Below are 18,034 nucleotides of genomic sequence, written 5' to 3'. Positions count from 1 at the left end.
AATCTCTCTATGCACTGTCATTATCACCTCATTATTGCTACCTTTGCTTCTGGAGCCATGACTCACCTTCTCTCAGCCTTTTAACAGCAGCTTCTCACCAACCAATGCTCCCTATTTCTCCCTTTTTTCAGCTTTGACAAAGAGTCAGTTAGACTCGAAACGTCAGCTCTTTTCTCTCCTTACAGATGCTGCCAGACCTGCTGAGATTTTCCAGCATTTTCTCTTTTAGTGACCATGAGTCCACTGTCGATTGTTGGAAAACCTCGTCATTTCACTCATGTCCTTTATGGAAGGAGATTTCCTGAGCTGGTCTGGCCTACATGTGACTGCAGAGCCACAGCTACGTGGTCAACTCTTAACTGCCCTCTGGGCAATTAGGGATGCTGCTGAGCCACCGATGCCTTCATCCCATCAATGAATAAAAAACAAACCAGCCCTTTCTCATCACATAAATATCTGAAATAACCTGTATAAGTGAGGATCAAATGCCAAGTCCCAAATCATGTGAGATCCTCGTCCATGAAGACTGATCAAAACAAAACAAGAAAAGATTGACCTCAGAGCTGCAACGATGCTGACAACTCAAACCAAAGTATCCACCTGAAACAAATTCAGATAGTTACTGAAACAAACCATCAGTCACATGCAGACTGTATGGAATCTAATCTAATCTCATACAACCAGCCCATCAAGCCTGCTCTGACATTTAATACAATCATGGCTGATTCAACACTTGAATGCTTTTATCCAGCCCACCTTGTATTATCAGCGATTTCCCCTTCATTTTCTTCTTGTCTGTCCTTTGTAAGCATTGAATATCCTTTGGTTTACTTTATTATTGTACTTTACTTTGACATGATTAGACCCTTTCGGTATCATTCCTTACTGAAATCTAAGTAGCTACATTTTCTTCAGAAGTGAACATGTTTCTAGTTTTAAGCAGAAACTTTTAACTGCAGCTTCTCACCAACCAATGCTCTTCCAGTTTTCCCTCACTCTGACTTTTATTCACACTCAACCCAGCTGTGGAGTAGGCCCAACTAAAGGGTATCTCAAGGCTGGTTGTCGCCCTCCCAGACAGGAATAAAAGTCCTGAGTCTTACCCTCTCTTTATCTACTTATCGGATCTCTCAGACATCCCACCATCTCTTGCATGAGAAAATATAACACCCTGAACAATTTCAATCATTGTTTAACAAACTTCTTCATACAAACATTTCAAACAATTTATTTGGAAAAGCAGATGTAATTCACTGCTCATGTTCTTGAGTTGAGAGTGTGGTGCTGGAAAAGCACAGCAGGTCAGGCAGCAGCTGAGGAGCAGGACAATCAATATTTCAGGCAAAAGCCCTTCATCAGGAATGGGTCTGTCTCAGAGAGCTCTGAGTTCAAGTCCCATTTGACCAAGATGTTAAGAGTTTAGTCATTACAAGGTAGTTTGCTCAAATATTTGTTGGGTGAGTGTTAAAAAACCCATTGCCCTATTGCTCCTCATGAATCCAGATTCCTTATTTGCAAACAACCACATCTGGCTCACATTCCTTGAGAATAGAAGTCAAAATAATTGTTCTTTTGAGGGCTCTTCCTGTGACTGCCTTTAAGGTTCCTTTTTCATTTAGAAATTGATTACGTTGTGCAGTTACATCATAACAACACCTTCTGCCTTTGTCTTCATATTGTCAGGTATTTGGATTGGTACAGGAGCAGAATTGGATGAATTCAACTATATCCTCCACAATTTTAACTCTCCATTAAATTTAAAGTCACAACACAATATTTAGTTGGCACAAAGTAACAGGCGTAAGCTGGCAAGAGGTTTTTAAAAATAAATTAAAACCAAAGCTATCACCGTAAATAAAGCTTCCACAGACTTGAGAGGTCATAGCTGATCTGTACCCATCATACACGCAGAAATGCTGAAAAATTTTGACTAGTCAGTTACTACCATTTTCCTTGCCTATCATACCTCAATCCCAGATCTACACTTCATAATTGACACTGTGTTCATTACTGTAACACTCACTAACTTTACCACTCCCATCTGTCCCCCTGCTCTCCACATATAACTCCTGAATAAATGCAACCTTAAGCTAAAGATTCCATATTCTTTTGCAAATAATGTATTGCTTTTGTGATATAAAGTTTTCTGGTTCTTAGTAATGAAGTATTACTTTGTTAATTGCCCTTTGCAGCTTCCTTCTCCTCCCTCCCTTTACAACCTCCTCTCCCTTATAGTCTTCTCTCGTTTACTCTCTCATATTCCCAAACCCAGTGCAGAAATTCATGTCTCTGGCCTTGAGGCTCCTCCAATCACGTGCCTACAGCTGATGGCTTCAATAGTGGGCCTATCAACAGGAAACAAGAGAGAACTAGCCTATGATTGAAGAAGTAACTCCTCAGAGACTCTGACAGTTCCATTTACAGAGCTGGGGGAGACAACTTCTCTCCAATTGGTGACCCCTCCCCCATCATTAAATTTTCACATGTATTTTGGGCAAGAAATTTCTCTCCATCCTCTATATATTGAGCAATGTGATTTGGCTGCTTTGCTGTCACTACACCCCCTCCCCCCTTAGTTGAAGCTAAGAAGGGGGGGGAATGAAGGAAGGAATGAAGGAATGAAGGAAGGAAGGAAGGAAGGAAGGAAGGAAGGAAGGAAGGAAGGAAGGAGAAGGAGAAGGCTAAAGGTTAGAGAGTTGGGAACTGAGATCCAAGGGCTGGAAGCTGTTGTTTTACAGGAGGCAACAAAGGGTCTATAGGAGGAAGACACGAAGTCTGGTAATGGGAGGCAGAGAGGAGATAGTAAGTCCAGTATGGTTAACAGGGCCCTCAACCACATCTGACCCATTAAATGTGGTCTACCCTTGCCCCTTCCCACCACTCACAACAGTGTGATCAGGTCCCCATTGTCCTCACTTTTCATCCCACTAGCCTCCACATTCAAAGGATCATTCTCTGCCATTTCAGACAACTCCAACAGAATTCCACCACCAAACACATCATCCTCTCTGTGATGGCCTAGTCCATTCCTTGACCACCACCACCATCTCCCCTTCCCACGGCACCTGCAGAAATAACTGCAGAAGGTGCAAAAGCTGCCCCTTCCTCTTCTCCCTGCTCACCATCCAAGGGCCTGAACAGTCTTTCCAGATGAAGCAGCATTTCACCTGTCCCTCCTCCAATCTTGTGTATCGCATTCACTGCACCCAATATGGCCTACTCTACATTGGAGAAACCAAACGCACACACAAGGTGATCGCTTTACAGAACACTTCTGGCTTATGTACGAGAATGACTCCAACCTTCCCATAGCCTGTCATTTTAACACAGTGCTTTGCTTGCATACCCACATATCTGTCCTCAGTATGCTAAAACTTAATTTTTAATTAAGAATTTTTTTTGAAATTTAGAATCCCTACAGTATGGAAACAGGGCCCTTTGGCCCAACAAGTCCACCAGAACTTCAAGAGATTCAGGGCAGAATGATAGATGGAATAAAGGAAAGAGATAGAGTGTTAGGGCAGCATGGTGTAAAGGTAATGTCATCCAAATGAATGAGCTGGTTTTGACTTGGTAGAGCTGGTTTTGACTTGATACTTGGAAGAGTATCCCATCCAGACCTATTCGCCTACATTTACTCCTAACTCATGCACCTAACCTATACATCCCTGAACAATATGGGCAATTTAACATGGCCAATTCACCTAACCTGTACATCTTTGGACTGTGGGAGGAAACCGGAGCACCCGGAGGAAACACACACAGACACGGGGAGAATGTGCAAACTCCACACAGACAGTCACCTGAGGCTGGAATCAAACCCAGGCCCCTGGTGCTGTAAGGCAGCAGTGCTAACCACCGTGCCACCCAAATATTTTAACGAATCACAACACAAATTGGAGGAATAACATTTCATCTTCAGACGAGGCAACTTACAGCCTTCTGGACTTAATATTGAGTTCAACACCTTCAGATTGTGAACTAACTCCCATTTCTTCCCTTTCATTTGGCTTTACTTGTTGCATTCTGTGTCACCATGTCCTCTCTCCCCACTTCCCACTTCAATGTGACTGCCTGTTCTTTCCTGTTTGGCAGTTAGACACAAAATTGCTCTATGATTCTCACATTTCAATCTGCACTATCAGCAGCCTCTCTCTACCTGCACTCCATCCCAACTCCCAACCCCTCCCCCAATACCCCACCATTGCATAAATGCTGCCCCCTTCACACTTCATGTCAGTTCTGATGAAGAATCATCTAGTCTCCAAATGTTAGCTTGCTCTCACCCCATGGATGCTGCCTGACCTGCTGTCATCTCCTGCATTTGTTGTTTTCAGTACAGAACATAGAACATAGAAAAATACAGCGCAGTACAGGCCCTTTGGCCCTCGATGTTGCGCCAATCCAAGCCCACCTAACCTAAAGTAGCCCACTATCCTCCATATGCCTATCCAATGGCCGTTTAAATGACCATAAAGAGAGAGAGTCCATCACTGCTACTGGCAGGGCATTCCAGCATCTGCAGATATTTGATCTTACATCCTCATAATGCCTTTCCTTTTTGCACTTGATTTGATTTGATTTAGTTTGATTTATTATTGCCACATGTTCCTAGGTACAGTAAAAAGTTTTGTTTTGTGAGCAGTCCAGGCAGATCATACCATACAAAAATACATTAGGGTAATCAAACAAAGCAAAGAATACAATGTTACGGCTGCAGCGAAGGTGCATAAAGAGTGAGATCAACATTAAATTTAAAATCTGAGAGCCTTAATTCGCAAGTCTAATATCAGTGGGGAAGAAGCTGTTCTTGAATCTGTTGGCACATGTATTTAAGCTTTTGTATCTTCTACCCGAAAGAACAGGTTCAAAGAGAGTATAACCAGGGTGAGAGGGATCTTTGATTAGATTAGATTAGATTAGATTCCCTACAGTGTGGAAACAGGCCCTTCGGCCCAACAAGTCCATACCGACCCTCCGAAGAGCAACCACCCAGACCCATTCCCCTGCATTTACCCCTGACTAATGCACCTAACACTATGGGCAATTTAGCATGGCTAATTCACCTGACCTACACAGCTTTGGACTGTGGGACGAAACCGCAGCACCCGGAGGAAACCCGCACAGACACGGGGAGAACGTACAAACTCCACACAGATAGTTGCCCGAAGTGGGAATTGAACCCGGGTCTCTGGCGCTGTGAGGCAGCAGTGCTAACCACTGAGCCACCATGCCACCCTATGATGTTGGCTGCCTCCTTGGGACAGCGAGAAGTGTAAATGGAGTCAATAGATGGAAGGTTGGCTTGCATGATTGAATGAGATGTTTCACAATTCTCTGTAGTTTCTTACAGTCCTGGGCAGAGCAGTTACCATACCGAGTCATTATGCATCTGGATAGAATGCTTCCTATGATGCATCTATAAAAGTTGATATGAATTTTTGTGGGCATTCTGAAGTTTCTTTGCCTCCTTAGGAAGTAGAAGTGTTGTTGTTCTCTCTTTACCATATTATCAACATGGGTGGACCAGGACAGATTGTTGGTGATCTTCACTCTTAGAAAACATCTCCACCTTAGCATCATTGCTTCCTCAAGTCAAAACCAGCTCATTCCTTTGGATGACATTACCTTTACACCATGCTGCCCAAACACTCTTTCTCTTTCCTTTATTCCATCTATCATTCTGTCCTGAATCTCTTGAAGTTCTGGTGTGCTGCTGGTATCTTCAAGTGTGAAAGCCAACGTAAAGTACCTGTTCGTTACCTCTGCCATTTCTTTATTCCCTATTACTACTTCTCCAGCCTCATTTTCCAGCAGTCCAATATCCACTTTTGCCCATCTCTTACCTTTTAGATACCTAAAAAACTCTTGCAATCTCCTTTTAGTGGGCAGCACGGTGGCACAGTGGTTAGCACTGCTGCCTCACAGCACCAGAGACCCGGGTTCAATTCCTGCCTCAGGCGACTGACTGTGTGGAGTTTGCACGTTATCCCTGTGTCTGCGTGGGTTTCCTCCTGGTGCTCCAGTTTTCTCCCACAGTTCAAAGATGTGCAGGTCAGGTGAATTGGCCATGCTAAATTGCCCGTAGTGTTAGGTAAGGGGTAGATGTAGGGGTATGGGTGGGTTGCGCTTCGGCGGGTCGGTGTGGACTTGTTGGGCCAAAGGGCCTGTTTCCACACTGTAAGTAATCTAATCTAATCTTTATATCACAGGCTAACTTACTCTCATATTTCACCTTCTCCCGCCTTACTGCTTTTTTAATTATCCTCTGCAGGTTTTTAAAGGCTTCCCACTAATATTCACCACATTGTTTGCTTTTTTATTTTGCTTTTATGCTATTCTTGACTTCCTTCATCAGCCATGGTTGCCTTATTTCTTCTTCCTTGGGATGAATTTCTGCTATGCCGCTAAAATTACCTTCTGAAACTCCTGCCAACACTGCTCCACCATCTTTTCTGCTAGGCTTCCTTTCCAATCAACTCTGGTAGCTCCTCCCTCTTGTCTGTGTAATACAACTACATCTGATTCCAGTTTTCCCTCTCAAATTGCAGGGTGAATTCTATCATATGATTGTCACTGGGATTCCTTCACCTTCAGCTCCCTAATTAAATCAGCCCCATTATCGATCACCAAATCCAGAATTGCCAGTTTCCAAATAGGCCATACCACAAGCTGTTGCAAAGAAATCTGAAAGAGCAGAGAAGGACATTGAACTTTTTTCTACAATGCTAGGAAATCTTCCAGATAGTTTGAGACTGCTTTAACCAGGGGAGAAGATGGCCTGGGAGAAGATGGCCTGGTGGGCTTTTGCCTAAAACATCAATTCTCCTGCTCCTCGGATGCTGCCTGACCAGCTGTGTTTTCCAACACCACACTCTCGACTCTGAACTTCAGCATCTCCAGTCCTCACTTTCTCCTGGTGGTATTACTGCTAGGCTATTAATTCAGAAACTTAGCTAATGATCCAGGGACCTGGGTTCAAATCCCACCATTGAGCCTTGCCCCTAACAGCATGGGATCTTATCTTATTGAGCAGCAAACTGTGCAGCACCTGGAGCAACTCTGGCAGTATCTGTGGAGAGAGAAGAAGAGTTAACATTGAGTCAAGTGACCCTTCTTCGGTTCTGAAATCTGAAATGTTAATTCTGTTTCTCTTTTCACAGCTGCTGCCTGACCTGCTGAGTTTCTCCATCAATTTAGTGTATAAACTTATGAATGGGATAGATAGAGTAGACAGGAAGGAACGTTCTCATTGGTGGTGAAATCAAAGATCTGGGGGTTGGAGGAGGTGGGACTTTGATTTGTAATAAGGGGCAGAAGTATATAGGGGAGGTGAGCAAAGATATTTTCACCCAGAGGGTGGTGGGAAACTGGAACTCACTCCCTGTAAGAGTGGTAGAGGCAGAAACCCTCATAATTTTAAAGAAGTATGGGATTAGAGTGGTTAGGTACTTGTTTTTGACTAGCACCAACTCAATAGACTGAAGAGAATTTTCCTGTGTTTTGATCTAAATGACTCTATAACCTGCCAGACCTCATAATGAGAAAACCTCCAAAAAAACGATGTAGCTCAGACTTAGTGAAAGTAAGATTTAATTCAGATTTCACCTCTCTATTGGTCATTTCTCAACCGGAGATTAAGGTTAAAATATGGCCCTAAATCCTGATCAGAGTTCATGTTGATACAATGTTTAGTTCTGGACACACAATGAACGAACAGTGGAGACAGTAGGTCAGGCTACAACTCCATAGGACTGGGAAACCAAGGAGAGAGAGAGAAGGGATCTCACCAAAGAAGAAATAAATAATCAGATTTAATAACAGAACAGAGAAGAATTTAAAGGTTTTGCCTGGATATTGGAAGAAGAAGTCGTGGTAAGAACTGGATAAACACATGAAGAAAAATATAAGACTATGGAAAAAAGAAAAGGGCATGGGCCTAATTGGCAAAGAGCAGAGCACAAGCATAATGGGCCGAATGGTCTCTCCTTCTCTGCTTCAATGATTTTATAAATGAATAATTTACAGGAGGCACTGAGAAGAATTTCCTGACACAGAGTGTTGCTAAAGCATTTCATGGGTCCTGGATACAATTGTGGAGGAATTCTTTTGTTGATTGTTTTTAAAGAACCAGTTTGATATGATGACGGAAGCCATTACGGATGTGTGAGTGTGCATGTACTGGGTGGAGTTCCACTGTCAGACAAATGTTCTGTCATGCCAGCCTGGTCCAAGTGGTGGCAGTCTTCTATCAGGCTGGCTTCAGGGAGTGGCAATGTAAGACACAGCTCCTTCCTGGGAGGCAGGTGTACCCTGCACCTGTTATTGTGAAACTCAGGAAGATCTGGAGACGTGTGAGCAAGTTAACAGGTCAAAAGAAACGAGGATTTCATTTCACAGCACTTCAATAAACTCTATCAAACATTGGTAAGTTTGCATATGTGTGTGGACTGTGTGTGTCTGCTCTGTTTGTTTATCAGTAGCTGCCCAGGTTCTGACACGAAAATGTGAGCCAGAGGTTATTGAACTGGACAGAACAAGGAACTAAAAGTATTCAAAGTTCAGACTCTGTACTAAGTTCATCAACTCCATCAGTGTTTTGATTTATAAAGAAAATCAATAATTAATTTTGAAGTAATTTAGAAACTTCTGAAATGGAAGTTCCTATTTAGAAAGGAACAAATCTTTTGAGTTTTGGCAGTGGGACAACACAACAGAGAGCCTGCAGTAGGGAGGGTGGCGTGTGTGAGTAAGCACACATTTTTACATCATTATAATTGAAGATAAAGTAAAATGCATTAAAAGTGACGAATTATATGATGAAGATAACTTTATTTAACAAATTTTAAAAATAGCTCTTGCAACTAGTTTATGTAGTACGACTGAGACAGACCATTTTGGGGTGGGGGATGTTTCAAACTTCAGTCTGTACCATTTCCATAGAGTGAGGTAATAGGAGGAGTCTTGCTGGTGAGGAAAGGCTGATGAGAGGTCAATCCCAAGAGCTCAGTGCATGGCAGAGTAAGTCATAGCAAAGGATCCACTCAGGTTCTTAAGTGTCTTTTCAGATTAAGTTTGAGAAAGGTGTGAAAAATCTGAAACTGGGATCATAAATTGAATATCTAATAGAGGTATGATTAAGAAACTAGGTGATTAAGAAAGTATCTTGGGGATTAAAAACTTCTCTGAGAAGGTGGTCCAGCCGTGGCCAAGTAGCAGGGTGTGGTATTAAATTAACAGAGTGTTACCATGTTGTTAAAACACAAGAACTGAAAGGGTTTTTAAAATCGGAAAAGTGCAAAAGAAGTTGCTGAAGAGGGGGGTAAGTAAAATGCGAGGAAAATAACCAAAACAAAAGAATAGATTTGAAGAGCTTCTCCGAGAATGCAAAAAGGGAAAGACTAGCTAAAATAACTGGGCACTTCATAGGCTGAGACAGAAGAAATTACAATCACAAAAGAGTTACAGCATGTTAGGAGGCCATATTGTGCCTGAAACAGATGGGGAACAGTAGCGAGAGCATTAAACAAATCTTTAGTTTGGAATAGTTGGGACCAATTCTAATAAGAATGAGGGATCTAATGTGATCACTGTTATTGAAGTGAAAATAATGGAAAATGAACAAATTCTTTGTTTTGGCCAACCATCATCCTAAAGTTTTTGTTTTAAATAGGTAGCTGCAGAGAAAGTGCAAAAGTGGATCTCTGAGTCTTGTTCTTCTAGAATTCCCAAGATTTTGCAATGTTTCCATGGATTAAAAGGTAGTAAACCTAACCCTGCAGTTCAGGGAAGGAGCAGTTATGGACCAGTTAGCCTGACTTCGTTGGAGGGAAAATGCTAGGATTTGTCATTTAGGAATTTGTAACAGGTGATTTGGAAAACCAAAATATGGTAGTCAACATAGTCAAATGAAAGGGAAATCATATTTGATGAATCTCATATTGTTTGTTGAATGTGTGACCAGCAGACTTAGAAAAGGATTGGCCGACAAATGTAGCATATTTAAATTGACAGAAAGGAAATCAGCAGTTCAGGCAGCATCCAAGTAGCTTCGAAATCGACGTTTCGGGCAAAAGCCCTTCATCAGGATAAAGGCAGTGAGCCTGAAGCGTGGAGAGATAAGCTAGAGGAGGGTGGGGGTGGGGAGAAAGTAGCATAGAGTACAATGGGTGAGTGGGGGAGGGGATGAAGGTGATAGGTCAAGGAGGAGAGCGTGGAGTAGATAGGTGGAAAAGAAGATAGGCAGGTCGGACAAGTCCGGGCAAGTCAAGGGGATAGTTACTGAGCTGGAAGTTTAGAACTAGGGTGAGGTGGGGGAAGGGGAAATGAGGAAACTGTTGAAGTCCACATTATTGCCCTGGAGTTGAAGTGCTCCGAGGCGGAAGATGAGGCGTTCTTCCTCCAGGCGTCTGGTGGTGAGGGAGCGATGGTGAAGGAGGCCCAGGACCTCCATGTCCTCGACAGAGTGGGAGGGGGAGTTGAAATGTTGGGCCACGGGGCGGTGTGGTTGATTGGTGCGGGTGTCCCAGAGATGTTCCCTAAAGCGCTCTGCTAGGAGGCGCCCAGTCTCCCCAATGTAGAGGAGACCGCATAGGGAGCAACGGATACAATAAATGATATTAGTGGATGTGCAAGTAAAACTTTGATGGATGTGGAAGGCTCCTTTAGGGCCTTGGATAGAGGTGAGGGAGGAGGTGTGGGTGCAGGTTTTACAGTTCCTGTGGTGGCAGGGGAAAGTGCCAGGATTGGAGGGTGGGTTGTTTGGGGGCGTGGACCTGACCAGGTAGTCGCGGAGGGAACGGTCTTTGCGGAAGGCGGAAAGGGGTGGGAAGGGAAATATATCCTGGTAGTGGGGTCTGTTTGGAGGTGGCGGAAATCTCGGCGGATAATTTGGTTTATGCGAAGGTTGGTAGGGTGGAAGGTGAGCACCAGGGGCGTTCTGTACCTTCCACCCTACCAACCTTCGCATAAACCAAATCATCCACCGACATTTCCGCCACCTCCAAACAGACCCCACCACCATGGATATATTTCCCTCCCCACCCCTTTCCACCTTCCGTAAAGACCGTTCCCTCCGCGACTACTGGTCAGGTCCACGCCCCCAAACAACCCACCCTCCCATCCTGGCACTTTCCCCTGCCACCACAGGAACTGTAAAACCTGCACCCACACCTCCTCCCTCACCTCTATCCAAGGCCCTAAAGGAGCCTTCCACATCCATCAAAGTTTTACTTGCACATCCACTAATATCATTTATTGTATCCGTTGCTCCCGATGCGGTCTCCTCTACATTGGGGAGACTGGGCGCCTCCTAGCAGAGCGCTTTAGGGAACATCTCCGGGACACCTGCACCAATCAACCACACCGCCCCGTGGCCCAACATTTCAACTCCCCCTCCCACTCTGCCGAGGACATAGAGGTCCTGGGCCTCCTTCACCGCCGCTCCCTCACCACCAGATGCCTGGAGGAAGAACGCCTCATCTTCCGCCTCGGAACACTTCAACAGTTTCCTCATTTCCCCTTCCCCCACCTCACCCTAGTTCTAAACTTCCAGCTCAGTAACTGTCCCCATAACTTGTCCGGACTTGTCCTACCTGCCTATCTTCTTTTCCACCTATCCACTCCACCCTCTCCTCCTTGACCTATCACCTTCATCCCCTCCCCCACTCACCCATTGTACTCTGTGCTACTTTCTCCCCACCCCCACCCTCCTCTAGCTTATCTCTCCACGCGTCAGGCTCACTGCCTTTATTCCTGATGAAGGGCTTTTGCCCGAAACGTCAATTTCGAAGCTACTTGGATGCTGCCTGAACTGCTGTGCTCTTCCAGCACCACTAATCCAGAATCTGGTTTCCAGCATCTGCAGTCATTGTTTTTACCTAGAAAGGAAATCAGGTTCCACACAACAGTTTGCTCAACAAGATTTGGGCTCATGCATTAGAAACAATATATTAGTATAGCTTAAGGATTGGTCAACGGACTGAAAACAGAGAGTAGGAATAACCAGGACCTTTTTGCAACAACTGTGCCACAAGAATTATTATTGGGGCTTTGGCAATTTACAATCAACATCAATAACTTCACGGAAGGAACTTAGAGTGATCATTTTCTAGCCCTGCTGATGATTTCATTGAAATATCCAGTTCTTAGCAACTTGACAATGTAAAATAGAATGTAATCATCATTTATTGTCACTTGTATTATTTTACAAAGAAAAAGTGACAAGTGCTTCAGGTGGGAGATAAAAGGGGTGGAGGAGTTGCAGTACTGGTCAGTGAGAATATCACAGCTATGCTGAAGGAGGGCGCTATGGAAGACTCGAGCAGTGAGGCAATATGGACAGAGCTCAGAAATAGGAAGGGTGCAGTAACAATGTTGGGACTGTACTACAGGCCTCCCAACAGTGAACATGAGTTAGAAGTTCAAATAGGTAGACAGAACATAAAACATTACAGTGCAGTACAGCCTTCAATGTTGCACCAACCTGTGGAACCAATCTGATGCCCATCTATCTTACACTATTCAATTCAATTCATATGTTTATCCAATAACCATTTAAATGCTCTTAAAGTTGACAAGTCTACTACTGTTGCAAGCAGTGCGTTCCACACCCCTACAGATTATGGAAAGATTAGGAGCAACAGGGTGTTGGTGATGGGGAATTTTAATTTTCCCAACATTGACTGGGATTTACTTTGTGTTAGAGGTCTAGATGGAGTAGAATTTGTAAAGAGCATCCAGGAGAGTTTTCTAGAGCAGTTTGTAAATAGTCCAACTTGGGAAGGGGGTGAAGTTTCAGTCAAGGATTACTTTGGGAATAGTGATCACAATTCCATAAGTCTTAGAATACTCATGGACAAAGACGAGAGTGGTTCTAAAGGAAGAGTGCTAAACTGGGGAAAGCTAACTATAGCAAAATTCAGCAGGAGCTGGGGAATGTGGATTGGGAACAGCTGTTTGAGGGCAAATCCACATTTGATATGTGGGAGGCTTTTAGAGGTTGATTAGAGAGCAGGACAGACATGTCCCTGTGAAAATGAGGTATAGAAATAGCAAGATTAGGGAACCATGGATGACAGATGAAATTGTGAGACTAGCTAAGAGGAAGAAGGAAGCATGCAAAAAGTCTAGGCAACTGAAAACAGACAAAACTTTGGAAGAATATCGGAAAGTAGGACCAATCTGAAATGAGGAATTAAGAGGACTAAAAGGAGTCATGAAATATCTTTAGCAAACAGGGATAAGGAAAATCCCAAAGCCTTTTATTCTTATATAAGGAGTAAGAGGGTAACTAGAGAAAGGGTTGGCCCACTCAAGGACAAAGGAGGGAAGTTATGCGTAGAGTCAGAAAAAATGGGTGAGATTATACATGAGTACTTTGCATTGGTATTCACTGAGGAGAGAGACATGATGGATGTTGAGGTGAGGGATAGATGTTTGATTACTCTAGGTCAAGTCGGCATAAGAAGGGAGGAAGTGTTGAGTATTCTAAAATGCATTAAGGTGGATAAGTCCCCAGGTCCAGATGGGATCTATCCCAGGTTAATTGAGGGAAGTGAGAGAGGAAATATTGGGACCTTAACAGATATCTTTGCAGCACCCTTGAACACAGGTGAGGTTGCAGAGGACTGGAGAATGACTAATGTTGTCCCTTGTTTAAGAAGGGTAGCAGGGATAATCCTGGTAATTATAGACTGGTGAGCCTGATGGCAGTGGTAGGGAACGTAGAACATAGAACATAGAACAATACAACACAGAACAGGCCCTTCGGCCCACGATGTTGTGCCGAACATTTGTCCTAGCTTAAGCACCCATCCATGTACCTATCCAATTGCTGCTTAAAGGTCACCAATGATTCTGACTCTGCCACTCCCACAGGCAGCGCATTCCATGCCCCCACCACTCTCTGGGTAAAGAACCTACCCCTGACATCCCCCCTATACCTTCCACCCTTCCCCTTAAATTTATATCCCCTTGTAACACTCTGTTGTACCCGGGGAAAAAAAGTTTCTGACTGTCTACTGTATGTATTCCTCTGATGATCTTATAAACCTCCATCAAGTCACCCCTCATCCTTTGCCGTTCCAATGAGAAAAGGCCTAGCACTCTCAACCTATCCTCGTACAACCTATTCTCCATTCCAGGCAACATCCTGGTAAATCTTCTCTGCACCCTCTCCAAAGCTTCCACATCTTTCCTAAAGTGAGGTGACCAGAACTGCACACAGTACTCTAAATGTGGCCTAACCAAGGTCCTGTACAGCTGCAACATCACCTCACGACTCTTGAATTCAATCCCTCTGCTCATGAACGCTAATACACCATAGGCCTTCTTAAGCTCTATCCACCTGAGTGGCAACTTTCAAAGATCTATGAACATAGACCCCAAGATCCCTCTGCTCCTCCACCTTACTAAGAACCCTACCGTTAACCCTGTATTCCGCATTCTTATTTGTTCTTCCAAAATGGACAACCTCACACTTGACAGGGTTGAACTCCATCTGCCACTCCTCAGCCTGGCTCTGCATCATATCTAAGTCCCTTTGCAGCCGACAACAGCCCTCCTCACTGTCCACAACTCCACCAATCTTTGTATCATCTGTAAATTCACTGACCCACCCTTCGACTTCCTCTTCCAAGTCATTAATAAAAATTACAAACAGCAGAAGTCCCAGAACTGATCCCTGCGAAACTCCACTTGTAACTGGGCTCTAGGCTGAATATTTACCATCTACCATCACTCTCTGACTTCGACCGGTTAGCCAGTTTTCTATCCAACTGGCCAAATTTCCCTCTATCCCATGCCTCCTGACTTTCCGCATAAGCCTACCATGGGGAACCTTATCAAAAGCCTTACTAAAATCCATGTACACTACATCCACTGCTCTACCCTCATCCACGTGCTTGGTCACCTCCTCAAAGAATTCAATATGATTTGTAAGGCAAGACCTACCCTTCACAAATCCGTGCTGGCTGTCCCTAATCAAGCATTGTCTTTCCAGATTCTCATAAATCCTATCCCTCAGTACCCTTTCCATTACTTTGCCTACCACAGAAGTAAGACTAACTGGCCTGTAATTCCCGGGGTTATCCCTATTCCCTTTTTTGAACAGGGGCACAACATTCGCCATTCTCCAGTCCCCTGGTACCACCCCCATTGACAGTGAAGGCGAAAAACTTTGCCAACAGTTCTGCAATTTCCTCTCTTGCTTCCCACATAATCCTAGGATATATCCCGTCAGGCCCGGAGGACTTGTCTATCCTTAAGTTGTTCAAAATGCCCAACACACCTTCCTTCCTAACAAGTATCTCCTCTAACTTACCAGTCCATTTCACACTCTCCTCTTCAACAATTCGGTCCCTCTCATTTGTAAATACTGAAGAAAAGTACTCATTCAAGACCTCTCCTATCTCTTCCGACTCAATACACAGTCTCTCACTACTGTCCTTGATTGGACCTACCCTCGGTCTCGTCATTCTCATGTTTCTCACATATCCATAAAATGCCTTGGGGTTATCCTTGATTCTATCTGCCAAAGATTTTTCATGCTCTCTCTTAGCTCTCCTAATCCCTTTCTTCAGCTCCCTTCTGGCTATCCTGTATCCCTCCAATGCTCTGTCTGAACCTTGTTTCCTCAACCTTATGTAAACCTCCTTCTTCCTCTTTACAAGACATTCAACCTCCCTCGTCAACCAAGGTTCCCTCACACGACCATCTCTTTCCTGCCTGACAGGTACATACATATCAAGGACACATCGTATCTGTTCCTTGAAAAAGTTCCACATTTCCACGACACGCGGCACGGTGGCACAGTGGTTAGCACTGCTGCCTCACAGAGACCTGGGTTCAATTCCCGCCTCAGGTGACTGACTGTGTGGAGTTTGTACATTCTCCCTGTGCCTGAGTGGGCTTGCTCCGGTTTCCTCCCACAGTCCAAATATGTGCAGGTCAGGTAAATTGACCATGCTAAATTGCCCGTAGTGTTAAGTGTAGGGGAATGGGTCTAGGTGGGTTGTGCTTCGGCGGGTTGGTGTGGACTTGTTGGGCCGAAGGGCCTGTTTCCACACTAAGTAATCTAATCTAATCCTTCCCTGACAGCTTATGCTCCTCAGATCCTGTCTTACAGCATCTTATTTACCCTTCCCCCAAATGTAAAACCTATCCTGTTGCACGCACCTATCTCTCTCCATAACCAAGGTGAAAGTCACAGAATTGTGGTCACCATCACCAAAATGCTCACCCACTAACAAGCCCATCACTTGTCCCAGTTTGTTACCAAGTACCAAATCCAATATGGCCTCCCCTCTGGTCGGACAATCCACATACTGAGTTAGAAAAGCTTCCTGGACACACTGCACAAACACCGCCCCATCCAATCTACTTGATCTAAAGAGCTTCCAATCAATATTTGGGAAGTTGAAATCGTCCATGACTACTACCCTGTGGCTTCTGCACCTTTCCAAAATCTGTTTCCCAATCTGTTTCTCCACATCTCTGCTGCTATTGGGGGGCCTATAGTAAACACCCAACAAGGTGACTGCTCCTTTCCTATTTCTGACTTCAGCCCATACTACCTCCAAAGGCAGATCCCCCTCAAACTGCCTTTCTGCAGCCATTATACCATTTCTAATTAGTAACATCACCCCCCTCCTTTTTTACCCCCCTCCCTAATCTTACTGAAACATCTGTAACCAGGAACCTCCAACAACCATTCCTGTCCCTCATCTATCCACGTTTCCGTGATGGCCACAACATCGTAGTCACAAGTACTGATCCACGCCTTAAGTTCACCCACCTTATTTCTGATACTCCTTGCGTTGAAGTATACACACTTGAACCCATCTCTGTGTCCGCAAGTATTCCCTGTCAGTGTTACCTTCTCCACAGCCTCCCTACATTCTTGGACATCCTGACACACAGCTAGCTTACTTGCTGGACTACAAGTCCGGATCCCATGCCCTGCCAAATTAGTTTAAACACCCCCAAAGAGTGCTAGCAAACCTACCTCCCAGGATATTGGTGCCCTTCTGGTTCAGGTGCAACCCGTCCTGTTTACACAGGTCCAACCTTCCCCAGAATGCAATCCAATTGTCCAAATACCTGAAGCCCTCCCTCCTACACCATCTTGCAGCCATGTGTTCAACTGCACTCTCTCCCTATTCCTTGCCTCACTGTCACGTGGCACCGGCAACAACCCAGAGCTGACGACTCTGTCTGTCCTAGCTTTTAGCTTCCAGCCTAACTCCCTGAGCTCCTGAATGACCTCCCCACCTCTCTTCCTACCTATGTCGTTGGTGCCAACGTGCACCACGACCTCTGGCTGCACACCCTCCCCCTTAAGGATTCTGAATACACTGTCCGAGACGTCTCGGACCCTGGCACCCGGGAGGCAACAAACCATCTGAGAGTCTCGCCTATGTGCACAGAACCGCCTGTCCATCCCTCTAACTACAAAGTCTTCTATAACTAGCGCTCTCCTCCTCTCCCCCTTTGCCTTCTGAGCCTCAGAGCCGGACCTCGTGCCAGAGACCCGGTCACTGCAGCTTACCCCTGCTAGGCCATCCCCCCCAACAGTATCCAAAGCAGTATACTTATTGTTGAGGGGAACGACCACAGGGGATCCCTGCACTGCCTGCTTCCTCCCTTCCCACCTCTAACTGTTACCCAGCTACCTCTGTTCTCTGGTGTAACTATGTCCCTGTAGCTTCTATCAATCACCCTCTCAGCCTCTCGAATAATCCTCAGTTCATCCAACTCCAGCTCCAGTTCCCTAATGCGTTCTGTGAGGAGCTGGAGCTGGCTGCATTTCCTGCAGATGAAGTTGGGAAGCTGCTGGAGAAGATACTGAGGGATGGGATTTATTCCTATTTGGAAGAAAATGGGTTTATCAATGATAGGTAGCATGCTTTTGTGCAGAGAAGGTCATGTCATACTGACTTAATAGAATTCTTTGAGGAAGTAACAAAGTTGGTTGATGATAGAACGGCTGTAGATGTCATCTACATATACTTCAGTAAAGCATTTGATAAGGTTC

The 18,034-nt window shown here is 44.6% G+C and overlaps 1 protein-coding gene across 1 annotated transcript in view; it reads left to right on the top strand.

Moving 5' to 3' along the window:
- Nucleotides 1-8,264: 8,264 nt before the first annotated feature.
- Nucleotides 8,265-18,034, top strand: part of tmem45b (transmembrane protein 45B) — a 50,956-nt gene continuing 41,186 nt past the window's right edge. Inside the window, exon 1 of the mRNA XM_072593002.1 lies at nt 8,265-8,427. The gene's annotated coding sequence lies outside the window, so the exon portion shown is untranslated. The remainder of the gene's footprint in view (nt 8,428-18,034) is intronic.

This window comes from Chiloscyllium punctatum, chromosome 23 (genome assembly GCF_047496795.1).
Source record: "Chiloscyllium punctatum isolate Juve2018m chromosome 23, sChiPun1.3, whole genome shotgun sequence".
NCBI classification, from domain to species: domain Eukaryota; kingdom Metazoa; phylum Chordata; class Chondrichthyes; order Orectolobiformes; family Hemiscylliidae; genus Chiloscyllium; species Chiloscyllium punctatum.
The sequence above is the reverse complement of the archived record's forward strand: the minus strand, read 5'-3'. Positions and strand labels throughout refer to the sequence as shown.